This window comes from Xyrauchen texanus, chromosome 11 (assembly GCF_025860055.1).
Source record: "Xyrauchen texanus isolate HMW12.3.18 chromosome 11, RBS_HiC_50CHRs, whole genome shotgun sequence".
Classification (NCBI taxonomy): Eukaryota; Metazoa; Chordata; class Actinopteri; order Cypriniformes; family Catostomidae; genus Xyrauchen; species Xyrauchen texanus.
The window spans coordinates 46,773,644-46,787,552 of NC_068286.1; the positions used below are offsets into that span (position 1 = coordinate 46,773,644).

The 13,909-nt window shown below is 42.2% G+C and overlaps 1 protein-coding gene across 2 annotated transcripts in view; it reads right to left on the reverse strand.

The window, feature by feature from the left end:
• LOC127651457 (F-box/WD repeat-containing protein 7-like) overlaps window positions 1-13,909 on the reverse strand; it is a 173,246-nt gene extending 159,337 nt beyond the window's left edge. For both annotated transcript variants that reach the window (XM_052137289.1, XM_052137288.1), the window contains exon 1: window positions 13,639-13,909. The gene's annotated coding sequence lies outside the window, so the exon portion shown is untranslated. The remainder of the gene's footprint in view (window positions 1-13,638) is intronic.

A 13,909-nucleotide genomic window follows, 5' to 3' on the forward strand; every position in this document is an offset into this window, starting at 1 on the left:
CTAATGATCGGATCACCTGAATGAATACCAGGTATAAACGCTACAGAGTTCCTTAAATTCTAGAGAATTTTCAACTTGAAGCACAATGGAAAAAAGACGAACATCTCAAACAACCCTGACATTTTAAACAACACTGATGAAGAAAAGATGAAAACACTGTGACATCCATTGAGCTGTGTACACATCACCATCCATCCTTACAACAATTCATCCGATTTAACTGCAGAAAACTGGTATTTTGTCAGAGATGTTGTTTTTATTACAACTTTTGCAGCTTGTACTTCGTTTCTAAATGTCATTAAGCCATTTAAGCGCAATCACAGTAAAGAGAAGCCACCACTAGTCCAGCATCCTTCCATTATACAAATCAATCATTTTTGCAAATCTTTTATAATGCTCTCTGAATCTGTAATAGCAGGGCTAACTTTGTTTTCCTTCATTTTAAGAGATGACTTAAATCTTCAAATCAAAGCCTAATACATCTACAACAAGATTATGTCAATGAGGAGAAGAGTGGTGCGGCTGTGGCTCAGGTGGTAGAGCGGGTCGGCCACTAATCGCATGGTTGCTGGTTTGATTCCCGACCCACATGACTCCACATGCCGAAGTGTCCTTGGGCAAGACACTGAACCCCAAATTGCTCCCAATGGCAGGCTAGCACCTTACATAGCAGCTCTGCCATCACTGGTGTGTGAATGTGTGAATGAGTCACAGTGTAAAGCGCTTTGAATACCGATAAGGTTAAAAAGGCGCAGACCATTTACCAAATAAGCCACAACAATGCTCAACACGCCACGTGATAAGATGCGCGGATTGATGGTCTCAGACGCGGAGGCAACTGAGATTCGTCCTCCACCACCCGGATTGAGGAGAAAAGTGGAGAATAAATAAATTAATAAAATAATCGCGACAAGTAGAACATTAGGAAGTTGTTTTGCCTTTGGCTACTATAAAAAAAAATAATTATTGCCAAAGCCATTAAATGAATCGACACATCTGATCCCTTACAAAGATATAACCGCTTGACAAAATGTATATTTTTGTTAAATATTTTTGCTTCTGTAAAACCACAGTAAAATTAGCTATAACTAAAAAGTTTTTTTAGTTATAGTTTAAGTAGTGTGGCGTAAACTACACACACCTAAAGGATTATTAGGAACACCTGTTCAATTTCTCATTAATGCAATTATCTAATCAACCAATCACATGGCAGTTGCTTCAATGCATTTAGGGGTGTGGTGCTGGTCAAGACAATCTCCTGAACTCCAAACTGAATGTCAGAATGGGAAAGAAAGGTGATTTAAGCAATTTTGAGCGTGGCATGGTTGTTGGTGCCAGACGGGCGGTCTGAGTATTTCACAATCTGCTCAGTTACTGGGATTTTCATGCACAACCATTTCTAGGGTTTACAAAGAATGGTGTGAAAAGGGAAAAACATCCAGTATGCGGCAGTCCTGTGGGCTGAAAATGCCTTGTTGATGCTAGAGGTCAGAGGAGAATGGGCCGACTGATTCAAGCTGATAGAAGAGCAACTTTGCCTGAAATAACCACTCGTTACAACCGAGGTATGCAGCAAAGCATTTGTGAAGCCACAACACGCACAACCTTGAGGCGGATGGGCTACAACAGCAGAAGACCCCACCGGGTACCACTCATCTCCACTACAAATAGGAAAAAGAGGCTACAATTTGCAAGAACTCACCAAAATTGGACAGTTGAAGACTGGAAAAATGTTGCCTGGTCTGATGAGTCTCGATTTCTGTTGAGACATTCAGATGGTCGAGTCAGAATTTGGCGTAAACAGAATGAGAACATGTACCCATCCTCTGATGGCTACTTCCAGCAGGATAATGCACCATGTCACAAAGCTCGAATCATTTCAAATTGGTTTCTTGAACATGACAATGAGTTCACTGTACTAAAATGGCCCCCACAGTCACCAGCTCTCAACCCAATAGAGCATCTTTGGGATGTGGTGGAACGGGAGCTTCGTGCCCTGGATGTGCATCCCACAAATCTCCATCAACTGCAAGATGCTATCCTATCAATATGGGCCAACATTTCTAAAGAATGCTTTCAGCACCTTGTTGAATCAATGCCACGTAGAATTAAGGCAGTTCTGAAGGCGAAAGGGGGTCAAACACAGTATTAGTATGGTGTTCCTAATAATCCTTTAGGTGAGTGTAGGTTTACCGTGGTCAGTTTTTGTAAAGGTATGCACGACATGGACACTATATGGCTACTATGAAACATGCAGGAACATATTTGGATGTAAATCCCCCAGTTAAAATTACCCATTCCACTACTAGATTCGTTTTTAAAATCACTGTTAGACTTAAAGCCAAGTTTGCAAATCATTTGCAACACAAATGTAGAGTTGTGTGTCAAGCCCATTAAACACATTAAATGGAATTGAAATGGAGAAAGAAACTGGGAAACAAGAGAAAAAGAGGGACAACTCTGCTGTCCTGTAGGGCTTTGGTCACTGTGGCAGAACTCTTTGGGATTATCCGTACTAATTGTCCTTAAGTCATTCTAACTGAGCTGCCAGATGCTCATCGCTCTGAATACAGCCACAAATAACATCTCAGAAACATGGACGGCACTTTAAAGGGCCATTTCCTGCACTGTTGTAGCATTAAGCCTAATTTCTCACCTAAAGTCCTCGTGAAAATGTATCCTGCAGCACAGCTGATACGGAGGGCACCTCTGTGATTAATTGTTTGTGCTTTTCCTTGTCTGTAAACTGCTTTGGATAAGATTGTCCTTTAAAAGATTAAATGTAAAAGCTCACTCATAATGCTCAAAGTTTCTTGGACCAAAACAGTAACTTAAGTCTTCCATGAGCATTTTCCACTTACTCTCTAACCCTTGTGTAACGGGAGCCAGCTGGTAGATAGCGGTGCAGTGTAAACCTCACTCTCCTGACCTCAAGAGGTGCACTAGCGACTGATGCTAGAGGCTGTAGCCTTTAGCCTCCTTGTTAGAGAACCCACCTCCCACACCGGAGACATTGGTTCGAGTCCTATACAGAGCGGTAGAACAAGAGCTTCACACTTGCACGACAAAATTCTGCGGTCATAATATGGTCATCTCAATGGAAATCCATGCGATCAGGACTTCCGCCTAACGGGATTTCCGGTGGTAAAGAAATTTGAATCCAAAATTTGAAATGTGAATTTGCAGCATTAAGCAAAAGGAAATTGTTTAGTTTAGTCACAAAATATTCACAATGGATGAGAAAATAATTTTAGCGATGAGCTTCTATGGCTTAACTATCCCAGAGTACGAAGCACAGTGTAAAAAAGTCTGCTCCGCATGTGCAGGATATCTGCAGGTATCAGCACTTCCGATACCTTTCTCAAGACTTGCGCGTCATTTCAAAAACCATCACATAAAGTGCGATCCCTTTTCTCCCCAATTTGGAATGCCCAATTCCCACTACTTAGTAGGACCTCATGGTGGCGCGGTTACTCACCTCAATCCGGGTGGCCACTTCTGAGACAGTCAATCCGTGACTCGTTGTGCATGACACCGCGGAGACTCGCAGCATGTGGAGACTCATGCTACTCTCCACGATCCACACACAACTCACCACACGCCCCATTGAGAGCGAGAACCACTAATCGAGACCACAAGGAGGTTACCCCATGTGACTCTACCTTCCCTAGCAACCGGGCCAATTTGGTCGTTTGGGACACCTGTCTGGAGTCACTCAGCACACCCTGGATTCGAACTCGTGACTCCAGGTGTGGCAGTCAGCATCAATACTTGCCCAGATACCCAGACAAAATACAACCAAATACATCAAATAAAATGAAATCCTGGTTAAGAATAATAACAGTAGGAAACTTGAGGACGATACCAATCACCGATATTTTAACTCTGTGATCGGCCTGTACCGGTACTTTTTAAATGCTAAAGTTATATGCCAATCCCGCACACTGTCGAATTACAATCAATTTACATTAATTTTAGCTGCAACGTAAATCACGAATTATTACACAACTGTGTGACGATGTGGTGCGTTTATCAAAGGCTAAAATGTATCTTCTGTTATTAGAGGTATTGCGACAAAATCGCGGGGTTCACACAAAATAGCCCTGGGATGAGCGAGTCCTTGAAAGATTGGGAGCGTGCATGTTTGATTGACATCAAGAGCGTGAACGTTGGAGAATAGTGTGCGACCAGTACTCTTCAGAATTTAACAAAACTAAACACCCAATTATCCATAGACTCATATAGTGGGCGGTTATGGTCATGTAAGCTTTGTTGCATGAGACGTCCACCCATCTGTAGTACATACAATGACTTTGGTATTATTCAACTCCTGTAGTTTAACCTTTCCTTCGTCAAAGTTTAGCAACATATTTTGGGTGAAATGTGGTCGGCTTGGCACTACATATCTGGGTTCCAGCACACAAAGCAAATTTTTTAACACGTTGTTTTCAACCACTGAAAAGGGGCACATATTTAGGCCCATCAATGCGCCAATTGCGTTTGGTTGGTGAGATTTTGAGCACGGTCGGAGTTGGCTGGTAACTTCAATTGAAAGGCATTAGGAAGAGTAACCTGCTTATGTTGACATTTCTTCCGTGTACCGCTTAGATCAATGTCGGGATGATGTCTTCTGATATGCGTGTGCATATTTGATGTGTTGCCTGTCACGCAAGTTACGTGAAACACTTACGGCACATTGTATGTGTTCTGTCTATGACACGATTGCCATCCCTATTCTCCACTGGATAACCAAAACATTCCCATACTACGGAGTTGTATGTGCCAGGAGGGTCTGCAGTTTCAGGGTTATTAGCCATCTTGAGATCATTTAATAGCTCAACTTTGCAGGCGTGGACACATGATTGGAAAAGTGGTCACATGACCTGCAGTTGGAAGATGCTAAAACAAGTCATAACTGCCTTAACGTACTAACTACTACACCAGACTGATGGGCATCTCTTCAGATTCTTCAGTTGGCTGGTGCTAAGAGGCCGAGACTTTTAACAAAGCTTGATGGGCCTGTCCTTTCAGTAGAAACACAAGAAGCCAGACCTCCAGCTCCAGTACCTGAATTCTGATGCTCCGTAAATAATTCAGTGTGAACAGGGTGGAAAGACAGCATGAATGTGGGCCAAGGAAAACGTCAGATGTTCTGTCCTGAGGTCTGAGACATAGTAAGGGTGGGAGAGGGGGAGACGAGCACCTATGGGGTAGCATGCTTTTTTAAAAATGGTTTTATTGAAGGAAATCTGGAATCAAAAAGATGGTGTTTCTCCAAAGCAGTGAAAGGTTGTTTCACATGAGGTCTGAGAACTGTGCTAAAGGCAAAAGGCTCCTTCAAGAATTGAACGTTATGCAAGCTTTGGCACGTGGCGAATCTATTACCAAAAAAAGCAGAGCAACAGGCTTTTGCTTCAGAGGGAGTTTGGCGAAAAACTTTGCTGCAAACTTCTCAGAAGGACAAAAAAACAAAAAAACACATCTGGGAGATACAAATGCACCCAAAAGAGTTTACTAGGCGAGTGTTGCAGATGGTTTGCTCGACTGAGTCAGAATTATCCTGCGGTGCCAGTGGAGGATGCTGGGAGGCCACGGACCACGATCTTAAAGATACATTCACAAAGCCAGGTGTTACCATGGAAACAGCCCTTCACAGGGGCCCCCCTTCATGTAGAGGGCTGTCCTGCAACACAACAGTCAGAGAGATTGTGTGTGTGTGTGTGTGTGTGTGTGTGTGTGTGTATGTGAGATCAAAACGCCTTGCTCTTCACAAACTAAAAGACACCAGTGTTGGCTTAACAGAGCTCACTTTATGACTACGCAGAACTGGGTTCCTCTGTGTGTGAAGTCCTGAGAATTCCTTTTTGTCCAAAACTAAAAGCGAGATGTATGCGAGTGAAAATGACAAATCTCATATTTGCGGATCACAGTTAATGTAAACTAGAGTGAAAACATCCAGGGCCAAGTGAAGCAGTCATTTGTCCCGTGCTGATGTTTCGGGGAGTAGGTGGGGGGGGGCAGCTGTTGGGTCCCAGGGTGAAACCACAAAGACGCAGAGGACACAAAGAGCTCAAGACAATGCAAGAGAGCAACCCTTTCACAACCTCTCACAGACCCTATTGAGCGCTACAGCAAAAGACTCTGGTGGAGGTATTCCACCAGAGAGATTTGTAGCATTACTGGAGCATATTTCCTCAAGACAATCCAAAGTCTTCTTAAATCAGAATATACACAAGCAGTCATTACCCAGAAACTGCTTTAATAGCAAAAACAGTCAACGGCAAAAGATGGATGCAAAGGCCTAAAAGGGATTTGACTATAGTGACTAGATGAAATGCCATCGCAACACAATAGTGTTATTAATAAACATCATACAAATGGTGATTTCGTGATTTGGGCTTTTTCCTCATAATTTACACTCCCTGGTTTAATCCATGTCTTCTGAAGCAATAAATAAGCTTAAACTAACTCCTCAGTCACTATACATTTTAACATCAGCCGTCTACTTCGGGCAGTTCATCAGAAAACATCGTTCAATCTTCCTTGCTGTCCTTTTTGGAGCTTAAAAGTTTTTAATCCCACTTGCTGGGTTTCCATCCAAAATGTTTAGCATTTTTTTTAAGAGCATTTCAAAAGGCGTTTCCATCCACTACGTAATGCGCATTATCATGAGGGATATCTGCTTATCGTTGCTACTAGTGTGCAATCGCTGCTAGTTTGGCTTGATACTTTGACAAGGAATTTAAAGGTGAAATATGTAATTTATTTACTGTACTAAAGCATAAAATTATCATAATGTTATCAGAGATTTAGTTAACATGCTAAGTTATACTAACTAAGAAATACTAGCTTTTCTACAATGCTACAGCTGGTATATTCTACTTTGAAATGTCTGTTCCAGGCCGGAATTTCTGTTTGTGTTTTGGCCTGTGTGATCCCGCCCACTGCTCATTACCCAATAGTATTTCCACACCACGGGTTGCCAGATTTGAAGATAGCGGGTAAACAACACGCTGCAGCCATGGAAGCCAGCAATACATCTAGCTAACAAATAACATTTTTTAACAATAAAATCATTGCAAATGTATACATTATCTGATCAACTTACAGAGTAACACCGTGTCCTAACTACACGCGACGCCGAGACACGCGATAAAAGGTATCTTTTCCATGTTAATCAGACTTTTTGTCCTAACCAGACGCGACGGCGACACGAAGTTTCTAATTTAGAAACGGTTCCTATTTCTGCGACGTCGCGGCTGACAGATCCGCCCACACAGAGATCTCATTGGATTGAAGTTCTGCGTGTCATGAATATTTAATCATCAAACATGGACGACGAGGAACTGATTGTCGAAGTTTAAAGGCATTCAATTCTCTACGATAAATCCCACAAATTCCACAAAGACATCAGGAAAAAGGATTCCGTCTGGAGAAGTATAGCTGAAGCATTGAATACACATGGTAAGTTAAGTTTAGACTTTCATCTACAGCGAATGCATGAATGAATGAATGTAGCATTTAGCTATAGTAGGCTACTAATGACGCATCAACCTGTGTAAAACAAATTCCGCTTTATTTTCAATGTAGAGTGAATAGGCATGACGATTTGTGTCCCTGTATCCAGGGGTGTCATTCCAGACAATCTACTGAAATACAGGCAGGGTGGGGAGTCGCAATGACAATGACAGTAGTCCGAGCTGTGCACACTCGGCGCGCGCGAGGCAGATCTGGCAGATTTTGTTAATATTTAGATTTTTAATAATGTTATTTCTTGATTTGATTATGTCCTTACCCATTTCCAATGCGAGTGCGGGCCAGCAGTGCGCTTTCACAGAGAGACTCCGCCCACACGCTGTTCTGAATGGCTGTGATTTTTGATTGACGTGTGGCGTCTCACAGTCGCGTCGCGTCTAGTGTGGACAGGCACACTTGCTGTCGCTGGAATTTTATCGCATCGCGTGTAGTTAGGACACGGTGTAAGGCTCGTCACTTGCCATTGTCAGTTTGCTCGTTCCTGTTGCGTGACCTCAACCTGGCAACCCGTGTGAGCTGAGTCTGGAGAGGGCGGCGTAAACTCACTCCAATATTTTACATTTGGACTGCAGTACCCAATTTAAAAGCTTGATGTCAATGTTACTATTGCTCCTTTAATGTGATTTATTTATGTTATGTAAATAGTGACATTTTGATCAGAATGTTGGATTGCTGTATTGCATTTACATTTATGCATTTGGCAGACGCTTTTATACAAAGCGACTTACAGTGCACTTATTACAGGGACAATCCCCCGGAGCAACCTGGAGTTAAGTGCCTTGCTCAAGGACACAATGGTGGTGGCCGCGGGGATCGAACCAGCAACCTTCTGATTAACAGTTTAGTGCTTTAGACCACTACACCACCACTCCATATTCAATACTCCGTATTGACCTTAATAGTTGGCATCAATGTGCTATTGTGCAGTAAATATACTGCATTGGCTTGTCCATTTAGTGGATTTTCTGTAGAAAATGTATGTGGCACAGGCTGGACACTAGCAGGAGTCTTGGGGGGTAGAGCAGGTGAAGAGAGATTTCACTACAGCAGTCTCTGGTATGATAAGGTGCCCCATGTAATGTTCTCGCATCTGCCTATGATCTCTTAAAACCCTTCAAGGCAGAGTTCTGAATTACTGACATCACTCTTGCTCTTAGTGCCAAGGAGCTCCGCATGGACAATCACTATGGGCCAAAGCGCAATTATTACCATGACATTACAAGAAATCGGTCCAAGTGCAAAGATGAATATCAAATTCTGAAAGTTAAACCTGGAGAAGAGATGTACTGAAGAGGTATGATTCCCCAAGTAGCCTCCCCAAGTAGCCTCCCCAAGTAGCCTCCCCAAGTAGCCTCTTCCTGGATTAGGTCTTAGAGGAGAACATTATGGACTCACATTCGTTTCGGTGTCTGTTCCCTAGACCAGGGCCTGAAATTCGGTGAGGGATTGCGGGTATAGCACACCATTTTAACCATACCTGCATAATCTTTGTTTGTGCAGAATAGTCATATGAGTTGGCATTAGGGTGAGTACATTATTTATTTTTTTGGCTGAACTACTTAAACAGTGATGTCATATTTTGGGTTTGAATGAATGATGAAATCAGTGACGTGACTCAAGTCACATGATCAGCCTAGAGTGGCACACCTGTCCTGCACATACAGGAAAAATAATCAAGAGCTGAACAGAATAAAATTGAAGAATAACATCATCCATTATTTCATCTTCAGGGCTTCAGACGGAAGGTATATAATAGCACCAATGTTCAGAGGTGCTTTAAAGGCTTGGAAAAAGTCAGGAACAGCAACAGGTGGAGTAAGCTTAGAAAGATTAAGCGTATTATGATAAGCGTAAGAGACGAAGAAATTCACAGACCCAACACTAAACAAGCACTCTCGATACCAGGGAGCAGACCAAGTTCTGCCTCTCCAACTAACAATAACCTCATTTTCTGGGATGAAAAGAGAGCTCAGCAACTCTAGAGAGAGATGCAAAATCGGAAAATGTCTGAGGTGGCACAAATGTATTAGTCTGCAAAGGCCTAATGGAAATAACTGAAGGAAAAAAAAATGAAGAGAGTGAGAGAGCTCATTACAGAAAAGCAAAAAACACTCCATAATTCATCAGAAGTGGGACAGGGGAGGCCGGGTGTTCAGGAGTGTCAGGATGAACACAGAAATTCAGCACCCATACAGCAAGGGCATCCACTCAAAACGCAGGGGCTTTTTAAAGGGACAAAGACATTTTAACCAAGCCGATACTAAAATACAAAAGATGTAATGGTACCAGTATTTCTGCAGTACCGGTCGAACAGAGCAGCGACTCTATCCGGTACCATCATGCAGTTTGATTGACACACGACAGTTCTAAAACCCTCACAGGGCACAGGCTTATTTTGAACGCATGCTCCGTTCCTCCATTTACATGACATGTCCTTGTGTGATCTATTAAAGGGGTAGTTCTCATTATTGTCTCACCCTAATGATATCTCAGGTGTGTTTGACTTTCTTCTGCAGAACACGTTTGTAGAATAATAGTAAAATATCCCAGCTCAGTAGGTCCTTATAATGCAAGAGAATGGAGATTTCTCTTTTGAAGCTCCAAAAATCACAAACAGTCAGTATGAACGTCATCCACCCGACTCCAGCGGTTACATTAATGTCTTTGAAAACGAAACAGTCACTTATGGTGTGAGAAAAGATCAATATTCTAGTACTTTTTAACTCTCCATTGATAATGATTTGGGTTGAATTTAATGGAAAATATACGAGTTGCGCGCGCTCCGTGGCACGGCTGTAATTTGAGCAGCATCCGTAGTTGTAGGTGGGCGCTGCCGACAGACGCCGAGTGGCAGCGGCGGTGTGCCTACATTCATCGACAACTATTATTTCGAATTTTAGAACGTGCCATGTTGTCCATCCAGTGCGCGAGTGACCCTCTTTAGTGTGGATGCGTGCTGAGAATTATTCAAGTTGTTTGAGATGACAAAGCAGAGCACTAATCCACTGTAAAGCGCATAATACATGTAGACTATTTATTTATATAATTAAATCACAGCATTTGTGCTTTATTGTCAACTCAACTATTTATATAGCATATAAAACAACAGAGTTGACAAAAGTGCTTCACAGAAATAAAATTTAAAAGCATAACATTTCAAAATTACCAATAATACAGTAATCTAAATACAAACACTCCAAATGTGCATCCAACAAAGCCTTCCCACGAAACTGTTGTTCTTTTACTTCAAACCTCACGACTGAAGACTTCATTAAGCAAACTGCTCTACAATTGAAGTCATTGATGAGTTTTTTAATCAGCATCAGTGCTTGAGAATTCAAGGTTTCACAAAACTCAGTACAAGCTTTGACGGAGCCAGAACTGTCAAACACATGCACATCCTTGTAGTATTCATCCCTGAAAGAATCACCATCTCTGCTTGTGCCTGATTGCTGCGAGACCGTGCACAAGATAAGGCAGAAGCGCTCTTTAGCAACTCACCTCCGTTAGAGCCGAGATGACAGTCATGTGACTTTATTCAGCCCATGTAAAAAGAGGTGGCCACATCAAGAATTAATGGCAAGCTAAGGCGCAAGAAGAACAATGAAGAATTTGCACCCTTTATCCATCATGAAGATCAGTCCAACTTTAGCCATGTACTTCATGCTTCCAATGAAATTTCAAAGGATACAATCCACCAGGATTTGCTTACAGCTTCTCCTTGGGGAGCGGGAAGGGGGTTAAGCACAACAATGCAATCACTTCCACAGTAAACTCACAATAGAGATGTAAAAAAACACAAACCTCTAACAACATTATTTCAATATAAATGTATACCTTAAGAAAAACTTTATTGGGGTCTGGGTATCTCAGTGAGTATTGACGCTGACTATCACCCCTTGAGTCGTGAGTTTGAATCCAGGGCGTGCTGAGTGACTCCAGACAGGTCTCCAAAGCAACCAAATTGGCCCGGTAGCTAGGGAGGGTAGAGTCACATGGGGTCACCTCCTCGTGGTCGCTATAATGTGGTTCTCGCTCTCTGTGGGGTGCGTGGATGCCGCGGAGAATAGCGTGAAGCCTCCACACGCGCTACTTCTCCATGATAGCGCTCAACAAGTCACGTGATAAGATACGCGGATTGACGGTCTCAGACGCGGAGGCAACTGAGATTCGTCCTCCACCACCCGGATTGAAGCGGGTCACTACGCCACCACGAGGACTTAGAGCGCATTGGGAATTGGGCGTTCCAAATTAGGGAAAAAATAAAAAAATAAATAAAATTAAAACATTTAACATGGAATCCAGAAAAAACTAAAAAAGGCATAATTTGCATCCAAGACATTATGCAGTTCTTTTATTCAAATAATTTTCTGTGTAATTTCATCTAAAATCTGAGTCAACCAAAACAATCAAGATGGCGGCCCGCGTAATTTTATACTTGTTGTTGTACTTGATACTCTCTTTGATAGCGTTGTTAAAAAATAAATGTTACTTTGTACAACCATCACATTGCGTTCCTTCAAAGGCGAAGGGAAGTTTACTTGGAACTGGTGTCAGGCGACAGAACACGAGGATAACGTGTTTCAGACCGTACATGCAACAGGGACTTTCCGCATGCGCAGTAAAATGATATAAACATTTTCATACGTTTCAGTGTGGACGAGCAACTTTTGGAAAACGCTTGAAAATGCTAGTGTGAACGGAGAGAATTTTTAAATGAAAACGGCCTTTTCAAATGTATCCGGATTAATGTAGACGTAGCCCAAGTATCAAGTTAGTATTGATACCGAGGTACCAGGGCTGGTATCGTGCCAAAGCCAAAATTTTGGTATCGGAGCAACTCTACTTTGGGGTGGCAATGGATGTTGTGGAAAGAGTGTGAGATGACTAAGGTTCTCACTCTGGATTTCCTGCTCTATTTCCTCTCCCTTCCCTCCCATTCAGAAAAACCCTTTCCTTTAACTAATCAACCCCCCATTTAAACCATAATCAATGGAAACATGTAAATGCTAAATGCTGCAACCCCCTTATGTTAAAACGAAATCTACGCCCTTGCCGTTTTAAACAGCAGGAAATAAAAACTTCACGAAGAGTGTGAGAGAGAAAAATAAAAACGATCCAAACTTGCATTAGCTTTAGTCAAAGCTAGCATGTGCTTATCTTGTGCCATGCACGGGCTGCATATAAATCTGCACACATTATCACAATCACAAATAACTATCCCTGCTAATGTTGCCTTATTCAACGGCATATTAAGTATAATTCGCGTGTACTTCATCTACGTTTAAAGTCCATAAAGGGAGGCGGTGTTAGCAAAGGATGAACATCAGTTGTTAGCGAGCTATGCTAACACGGTAAGCTACCAATCAGACGTGCTCCCTTGATAACACGGGCTTAATACAAAAATGCAGAAACATAAGTCGATAAAGTAGTGATTCATAAAGTAAGTTTGTCTTTCGACGTGCAGTGGTGTACGCGCTCGTGTTAGCCCACTGTGCTAAGCTAACAGCTAGCCAGCTAACCGGCTACAGCAAAACAACCAAAGAACAGCCTAAATATTCCCAACACTGATCCAATAAGAGCTATACTGATTATTTAGACTACCACCAACGTACATTGTGCATATACATGTACACACGCTATTAAACATGTCCTGGTATAGCACCCAGTGCATACAAGAGGTGACATTAGAGCTTGAAATGTATTCATATCATACCATATCGAACAAATAAAAAAACACATAAATGAAAATCCACATCTGCTCTGGGTTAGGCTGGTGGTCCGATAACTTGGCAAAGGGTTAATGTGGTTTATTTATAACATATTTGGAGCAGAGCGTGGGTGATTATCCCATTATAAATGAAAAGCCACTGTCTTAAATGTCATGCAATCAGCTTTACTACACAACACCAGTCAGGTGCACTTGATATAGCCTACGTATATTATACTACGTTGCATATTTCTTACGCAATACAATCAGCTTCATCGCTGATCACGTGGCCATTTAGTCCAGCAAGACCACCCTTGCATAGCCAAGTTCGCCTTAAGGCAAAAACATGTTTACAAAACAAGGCATTTTAATAGCCAGATGCGTGTATTTACCCTGGGAACTGATGAGAAGGCAATGGGAAGTAAGGCTCCTGTGTATAAATGCCCAGGCACAGTTACTTCCCCCAGATATCTTATCCAGAGTCCAGAAGATGGTCACCGGTGTCTCCTCTTCTCCGGTTAGTGCGCGAGATGAAAGGGTCGTCCGAAAACGAGTTGAAGTTTTACAGGCAGTGATCAAACGTCTCCCGCTGCTCAGTTAAAAGTATAAACATTACGCGCATCTCTGTAACCCATGCACCGGATAGGGCTTTAATTATTCATC